Raw genomic sequence first — 8,579 nt, forward strand, 5'->3', positions numbered from 1 at the left:
AGATTTCTCACTGTTGCTTTTTTGCCAGGTCTGCACGCCCTTGTGTTTTTTTTCTGCTTAAAGGTTGCAACCTGAGCTAGCTTCTTTTGCCCATGTTCCTCAGTTTCAGAGGGTGGATTTCTCCGTGTTGCTTTTTCCCCAGGCCTCCACGCCCTTGTGTGTTTCTTTTGCTTAACGATTGCCACCTGAGCTAGCCTCTGTTGCCCATCTTCGTCCGTTTCAGAGGGTGGATTTCTCAGTGTTGCCTTTTCCCCAGCTCCCCACGCCCTTGTGTGTTTCTTTTGCTTAAAGATTGCCACCTGAAGCCAGCCTCTCTTGCCCATCTTCCTCAGTTTCAGAGGGTAGATATTTCAGGGTTGCTTTTTCCCCAGGTCTCCACGCCTTTGGGTTTTGTTTTTGCTTAACGAGTGCCACCTGAGCTAGCCTCTCTTGCCCATGTTCCTCAGTTTCAGAGGGTAGATATTTCAGGGTTGCTTTGTCCCCAGGGCTCCCCGCCTTTGTGCTTTGTTTTTGCTTAAGGATTGCCACCTGAGGTAGCCTCTCTTGCCCATGTTCCTCAGTTTCAGAGGGTGGATTTCTCCGTGTTGCTTTTTCCCCAGGTCTCCACGCCCTTGTGTGTTTCTTTTGCTTAAAGATTGCCACCTGAGCTAGCCTCTGTTGCCCATCTTCGTCCGTTTCAGAGGGTGGATTTCTCAGTGTTGCCTTTTCGCCAGCTCCCCACGCCCTTGTGTGTTTCTTTTGCTTAAAGATTGTCACCTGAGCTAGGCACTGTTGCCCTGCTTCCTCAGTTTCAGAGGGTACCTTTTTCAGGGTTTCTTTTTGACCGGGTCTCCTCGCCATTGTATTTCTTTATTTTATTTTTTTTGCTTAAAGATTGCCACCTGAGCTAGCCTCTGTTGCGCTTCTTTCTCAGTTCTAGAGGGTAGATTTCTCCGTGTTGCTTTTTCCCCAGGTCTCCACGCACTTCCTTTTATTTTTCCTTAAAAATTGCCACCTGAGCTAGCCTCTGTTGTCCATCTTCGTCGGTTTCAGAGGGTAGATTTCTCACTGTTGCTTTATTGCCAGGTCTGCACGCCCTTGTGTTTTTTTTCTGCTTAAAGGTTGCAACCTGAGCTAGCTTCTTTCGCCCATGTTCCTCAGTTTCAGAGGGTGGATTTCTCCGTGTTGCTTTTTCCCCAGGCCTCCACGCCCTTGTGTGTTTCTTTTGCTTAACGATTGCCACCTGAGCTAGCCTCTGTTGCCCATCTTCATCCGTTTCAGAGGGTGGATTTCTCAGTGTTGCCTTTTCCCCAGCTCCCCACGCCCTTGTGTGTTTCTTTTGCTTAAAGATTGCCACCTGAAGCCAGCCTCTCTTGCCCATCTTCCTCAGTTTCAGAGGGTAGATATTTCAGGGTTGCTTTTTCCCCAGGTCTCCACGCCTTTGGGTTTTGTTTTTGCTTAACGATTGCCACCTGAGCTAGCCTCTCTTGCCCATCTTCCTGAGTTTCAGAGGGTCGATATCTCCGTGTTGCTGTTTCCCCAGGTCTCCACGCCCTTGTGTGTTTCTTTTGCTTAACGTTTGCCACCTGAAGCCAGCCTCTCTTGCCCATCTTCCTCAGTTTCAGAGGGTAGATATTTCAGGGTTGCTTTTTCCCCAGGTCTCCACGCCTTTGTGTTTTGTTTTTGCTTAACGAGTGCCACCTGAGCTAGCCTCTCTTGCCCATGTTCCTCAGTTTCAGAGGGTAGATATTTCAGGGTTGCTTTGTCCCCAGGGCTCCACGCCTTTGTGCTTTGTTTTTGCTTAAGGATTGCCACCTGAGGTAGCCTCTCTTGCCCATCTTCCTCAGTTTCAGAGGGTTGATTTCTCCGTGTTGCTTTTTCCCCAGGTCTCCACGCCCTTGTGTGTTTCTTTTGCTTAAAGATTGCCACCTGAGCTAGCCTCTGTTGCCCATCTTCGTCCGTTTCAGAGGGTGGATTTCTCAGTGTTGCCTTTTCGCCAGCTCCCCACGCCCTTGTGTGTTTCTTTTGCTTAAAGATTGTCACCTGAGCTAGGCACTGTTGCCCTGCTTCCTCAGTTTCAGAGGGTACCTTTTTCAGGGTTGCTTTTTGACCGGGTCTCCTCGCCATTGTATTTCTTTATTTTATTTTTTTTGCTTAAAGATTGCCACCTGAGCTAGCCTCTGTTGCGCTTCTTTCTCAGTTCTAGAGGGTAGATTTCTCCGTGTTGCTTTTTCCCCAGGTCTCCACGCACTTCCTTTTATTTTTCCTTAAAAATTGCCACCTGAGCTAGCCTCTGTTGTCCATCTTCGTCGGTTTCAGAGGGTAGATTTCTCACTGTTGCTTTTTTGCCAGGTCTGCACGCCCTTGTGTTTTTTTTCTGCTTAAAGGTTGCAACCTGAGCTAGCTTCTTTCGCCCATGTTCCTCAGTTTCAGAGGGTGGATTTCTCCGTGTTGCTTTTTCCCCAGGCCTCCACGCCCTTGTGTGTTTCTTTTGCTTAACGATTGCCACCTGAGCTAGCCTCTGTTGCCCATCTTCGTCCGTTTCAGAGGGTGGATTTCTCAGTGTTGCCTTTTCCCCAGCTCCCCACGCCCTTGTGTGTTTCTTTTGCTTAAAGATTGCCACCTGAGCTAGGCACTGTTGCCCTGCTTCCTCAGTTTCAGAGGGTACCTTTTTCAGGGTTGCTTTTTGACCGGGTCTCCTCGCCATTGTATTTTTCTATTTTCTTTTTTTTGCTTAAAGATTGCCACCTGAGCTAGCCTCTGTTGCCCATCTTCTTCGGTTTCAGAGGGTAGATTTCTCAGTGTTTCTTTTTCGCCAGCTCTCTACGCCCTTGCGTCTTTTTTTTTTTCTGCTTAAAGGTTGCCACCTGAGCTAGCTTCTTTTGCCCATGTTCGTCAGTTTCAGAGGGTGGATTTCTCCGTGTTGCTTTTTCCCCAGGTCTCTACGCCCTTGTGTGTTTCTTCTGCTTAACGATTGCCACCTGAGGTAGCCTCTGTTGCCCATCCTCGTCAGTTTCAGAGGGTGGATTTCTCCCTGTTGCTTTTTCCCCAGGTCTCCACGCCCTTGTGTGTTTCTTTTGCTTAAAGTTTGCCACCTGAAGCCAGCCTCTCTTGCCCATCTTCCTCAGTTTCAGAGGGTAGATATTTCAGGGTTGCTTTTTCCCCAGGTCTCCACGCCTTTGGGTTTTGTTTTTGCTTAACGATTGCCACCTGAGCTAGCCTCTGTTGCCCATCTTCCTCAATTTCAGAGGGTTGATATTTCAGGGTTGCTTTTTCCCCAGGTCTCCACGCCTTTGTGTTTTGTTTTTGCTTAACGAGTGCCACCTGAGCTAGCCTCTCTTGCCCTTGTTCCTCAGTTTCAGAGGGTAGATATTTCAGGGTTGCTTTGTCCCCAGGGCTCCACGCCTTTGTGCTTTGTTTTTGCTTAAGGATTGCCACCTGAGGTAGCCTCTCTTGCCCATCTTCCTCAGTTTCAGAGGGTGGATTTCTCCGTGTTGCTTTTTCCCCAGGTCTCCACGCCCTTGTGTGTTTCTTTTGCTTAAAGATTGCCACCTGAGCTAGCCTCTGTTGCCCATCTTCCTCCGTTTCAGAGGGTGGATTTCTCAGTGTTGCCTTTTCGCCAGCTCCCCACGCCCTTGTGTGTTTCTTTTGCTTAAAGATTGTCACCTGAGCTAGGCACTGTTGCCCTGCTTCCTCAGTTTCAGAGGGTCCCTTTTTCAGGGTTGCTTTTTCACCGGGTCTCCTCGCCATTGTATTTTTTTATCTTATTTTTTTTGCTTAAAGATTGCCACCTGAGCTAGCCTCTGTTGCGCTTCTTTCTCAGTTCTAGAGGGTAGATTTCTCCGTGTTGCTTTTTCCCCAGGTCTCCACGCACTTCCTTTTATTTTTCCTTAAAAATTGCCACCTGAGCTAGCCTCTGTTGTCCATCTTCGTCGGTTTCAGAGGGTAGATTTCTCACTGTTGCTTTTTTGCCAGGTCTGCACGCCCTTGTGTTTTTTTTCTGCTTAAAGGTTGCAACCTGAGCTAGCTTCTTTTGCCCATGTCCCTCAGTTTCAGAGGGTGGATTTCTCCGTGTTGCTTTTTCCCCAGGCCTCCACGCCCTTGTGTGTTTCTTTGCTTAACGATTGCCACCTGAGCTAGCCTCTGTTGCCCATCTTCGTCCGTTTCAGAGGGTGGATTTCTCAGTGTTGCCTTTTCGCCAGCTCCCCACGCCCTTCTGTGTTTCTTTTGCTTAAAGATTGCCACCTGAAGCCAGCCTCTCTTGCCCATCTTCCTCAGTTTCAGAGGGTAGATATTTCAGGGTTGCTTTTTCCCCAGGTCTCCACGCCTTTGGGTTTTGTTTTTGCTTAACGATTGCCACCTGAGCTAGCCTCTCTTGCCCATCTTCCTGAGTTTCAGAGGGTCGATATCTCCGTGTTGCTGTTTCCTCAGGTCTCCACGCCCTTGTGTGTTTCTTTTGCTTAACGTTTGCCACCTGAAGCCAGCCTCTCTTGCCCATCTTCCTCAGTTTCAGAGGGTGGATTTCTCCGTGTTGCTTTTTCCCCAGGTCTCCACGCCCTTGTGTGTTTCTTTTGCTTAAAGATTGCCACCTGAGCTAGCCTCTGTTGCCCATCTTCCTCCGTTTCAGAGGGTGGATTTCTCAGTGTTGCCTTTTCGCCAGCTCCCCACGCCCTTGTGTGTTTCTTTTGCTTAAAGATTGTCACCTGAGCTAGGCACTGTTGCCCTGCTTCCTCAGTTTCAGAGGGTACCTTTTTCAGGGTTGCTTTTTGACCGGGTCTCCTCGCCATTGTATTTTTTTATCTTATTTTTTTTGCTTAAAGATTGCCACCTGAGCTAGCCTCTGTTGCCCATCTTCGTCCGTTTCAGAGGGTGGATTTCTCAGTGTTGCCTTTTCCCCAGCTCCCCACGCCCTTGTGTGTTTCTTTTGCTTAAAGATTGCCACCTGAAGCCAGCCTCTCTTGCCCATCTTCCTCAGTTTCAGAGGGTGGATTTCTCAGTGTTGCCTTTTCCTCAGCTCCCCACGCCCTTGTGTGTTTCTTTTGCTTAAAGATTGTCACCTGAGCTAGGCACTGTTGCCCTGCTTCCTCAGTTTCAGAGGGTACCTTTTTCAGGGTTGCTTTTTGACCGGGTCTCCTCGCCATTGTATTTTTTTATTTTATTTTTTTTGCTTAAAGATTGCCACCTGAGCTAGCCTCTGTTGCGCTTCTTTCTCAGTTCTAGAGGGTAGATTTCTCCGTGTTGCTTTTTCCCCTGGTCTCCACGCACTTCCTTTCATTTTTCCTTAAAAATTGCCACCTGAGCTAGCCCCTGTTGCCCATCTTCGTCGGTTTCAGAGGGTAGATTTCTCAGTGTTGATTTTTCCCCATTTCTCCACGCCCTCGTGCTTTTTTTTTTTATTTCCTTAAATGTCGGCGCCTGAGCTAGCTTCTTTTGCCCATCTTCGTCAGTTTCAGCGGGTAGACTCTCCGCCTGCCTTCGACAGGCCCTCTGGACTGGAAAGCTTTCCTCCTCCCGTCATCACGGTCCTTCTCGGATGACGTGCCTGGTTTCGGTTTGACCGTCCCCGCCCGCCCTGATTTTCTAAGTCCTCCCGGGAACCCCGGGGGCGCTCCAGCCGCTCCGGGAAGCGGCGGCCTCCCGGCCGCACCGGCCCAGCCCGGCCCGGGCCGCCCCCTGGCCTCTCTGGGGGGAACTCTCCCCTTCCCCTTCCCGGTGTTCGCCCGAGAAACCTTTTCCGAGTCCCCCTCCTGCGGCTGGGGCTGCGCCTTGGCGGCCGGGAGCCCGCGGGCGGACGCCCTGGGGCCGCACTGGGCCGGGAGGCTGGGTCCGAGGGGGCTCCGGGACGGGATCGGGCGGCCCGGCGGCCCGGCTGTGCTCCCCGGCGGGCCCGCGCTCCGGCTCCGTCCCGCTGAGGCGGTCGTCGGTCGCCGGGTGCCACCTGGCGGCCGCTTTTATATCGTCTCTTTCCTCCGGAGCTCCGGCGACGCGGGCCAAGGGACGGGACTCGGCCGCGGTGACCGAGGCAGAGTCCCGGGAGGCCGGCGTCGCTGGCGGGATCTGGCCCGGTGGCGCCGGGGCGTGAGCGCGACGCCCGCTCGCCGGAGATTGGAGGTGCAGGCTACTGAGGGAGGTGGCTGTCGCCGCGCCGCCCGGTGCCGGCCGGGGTGTGGGGCCTCCCGGACGGGTCGACCAGCAGCCGCCGGTGCCCCTCCGTCCCCGGGAGGGGGTGGGGGGCCGCCGCGGGGGAACGGGCGAGGGAGCTCGTCCCGTGCCCGGCCGTCGTCCCGAGGGCGGCCCGGTGGTCGGGCCTTCCGCGTCGCCGATCCCCTTTCCGCGCCCCGCTCCGGAGGTGGGCGACCGGCCGGGGCCTTGCGGGGGAGGCCCGTGGAGGGCGCGACGGGCTCGGCCGCCGGGCTGGCCTTTTCCCCACTGGTCTTCCGAGTCGACCGGCTCTGGCGGTGGGGACCGGGCCCGGTCCTCGGATGCCTCCTCCTCCGTGGCAGTTTTTTTTTCCAAGTCCCGCCCTGGAGAAGAGCGTGGACCGGCCCCGGGAGCCCTCGAGGGCGGGCCGGGGAGGGCGTCCCCGGCCCGGACGCGTGCCCGGGGTGGGTCCGGGCCGTCGGACCGGACTTCTCTCTCCGAGTTTCGCGGGTCGCGTCTTTGTCCGGAGGCGGGAGGGGGCCGGCTCGAGGCGTAGGTGGAGCCCCGGCTGAGGGACGGGAGCCACGGTCCCGCCCCGGGCCCGGTCGCCGGAGGCGCCTCCGCGGAATTCTTTTCTAAGTCCTGACCCGGCGACTCAGAGGGAGGGACCGACCGGTCCCGGCCCGCGCGGGCGGCCCGGGGAGGCTGTCCCCGGCTCCCCCTGCCGCCACGCTTCTGGGGTCGACCAGATGGCCCCGGGAGCTCCGGGCCTGGTGGCGATGGGGTCGTGCTTGAGGTCTGGTGGCCGTGGCCGTGATCCAGGGGTTCCCCTGGTGATCCGTGGGTGGGCCCCGTCTCCGGGCGCGGCGATTCTTGCCCCCGAATGGGTGGTTTTGTGCCGCCAGGTAAGTGCTGACACGCTCTGCTCGGGTGACAGTCGCCCGAGAGCTTCCGGGTGCCTGGATGCGTGTGCGGGGAGGGCTCCGGGCTCTGGCCGAGAACCGGACGCCCGTTTCCACCCCCGCCGCTTGAGCCGCCCGCTGGGGCCTGCGCGCCGGCTCTTGTGCATTCCAGGCGCCCCCACGACCGTGGTGCCACCTCCGGTCTCTGGTACCCGAGGGCGGCGGGGTTAGGGGCGCGGGGTCCTCTACCACGTGCACTCCCTGCCGCCGGCACCCGGGTGCGGTCGCGACTTACCCCATCCCACCGGCTCCGTGCCAGTGCGTGTCAGGCGTTCTCGTCCTGGGGTGGTCGCCCGCGCTTGCTGGAGGAGGAGAGGGGTCGGTGAGGCTGAAGCAGGCTCCTCCGCTCGCTGTCCTCGCCGGCCTTCCCTTGCTCGGGGGTCCCTCGCGTTATGCTGCCGACCGATGTGGTGATGCTGTGCTCTCCCGGGCCGGGCCTAAGCCGTGCCAGACGAGGGACGGACGTTCATGGCGAACGGGACCGCTCTTCTCGCTCTGCCCGCGGGTCCCCTCGCCCGTTCTCCCCCGCTGCGAGTGGCGTGTGGGAGGCGGCAGGGGTGCGGAATCCGGCCCGACCTCGCTCCCCCGCCCCGTGCCTCGTGGCGTGGGCGGTGTCGGGGTCTCCGTGACGCGGCGGATGCTCCGCCTGTGCCTCTTGGCTGTGTCTCGCGGGCAGCCCTCCCCGCGGTGGGGCGGGCCGTGTTGCCGCCGCGCCGCGCGCCTTCCCGGGCGCGTGAGCGCGTTCCCCAGGCCGTTGGCGGTGCCCCTGGAGCGTTCCAGGTCGTCCCTCAGGCGCCCGAGGCCGAGTGGCGGTGTCGTTCCCTGTTCCCGTCGGCCTCCTCAGGTAACCACTGCGCTGGTGTGTCTGAGGAGCGGAGGGGTCGAGTCGGTAAGGGAGGCGTGCCCCTCGTCCCCCTCGGGGTGGACGGGTGCCTCGTCGCCCCCCACGGCGTGCCGTGTGGGGGCGGGCAGGCTCGGGCGCGTGCCCGCGCGTTCCCCTTGCTGGGGTTTCCCCGCGGGTGTGGGAGTGACCGTGGCGGGCCGAGCCAGCGGCGTGGCGCTGGCTCTTTGGTTGGGAGGTGCTGTTTGATCGGCACCTCCGTCCCAGTCTCTGCCTCCCTTGGTCTCTCGGCCTGAGAGGAGGCACTGACTTGGGAGCCGCACAGGGGCCTTGTAGATCCCTAGCTAAGCCCAGTGTGGCCAGAGATGGCGAGCCCGGGGCAGCGCGGGCTCGCGGCCCTGACCACGGACGCTCCGACTTGCTCTAGGCCTTACCTCTACCGCAGACCCCTCCTGCGTTGCGTGGCCATGGTGTCTGTAAGCGCCTTGGTGGGACCGATGGCGGACGATGGGCGGGGGCGACACGCCCTCGGTGAGAAAGCCTTCTCTAGCGATCCGAGAGGGTGCCTTGGGGTACCGGACCCCCCAGCCGCCGCCCCTCCTTTGCGCGTAGTAGCCACGGACGCCACCACCGGCAGAGCTGCTCTTTGCCTACCG

This window comes from Equus asinus, chromosome 29 (assembly GCF_041296235.1).
Source record: "Equus asinus isolate D_3611 breed Donkey chromosome 29, EquAss-T2T_v2, whole genome shotgun sequence".
Lineage (NCBI taxonomy): Eukaryota > Metazoa > Chordata > Mammalia > Perissodactyla > Equidae > Equus > Equus asinus.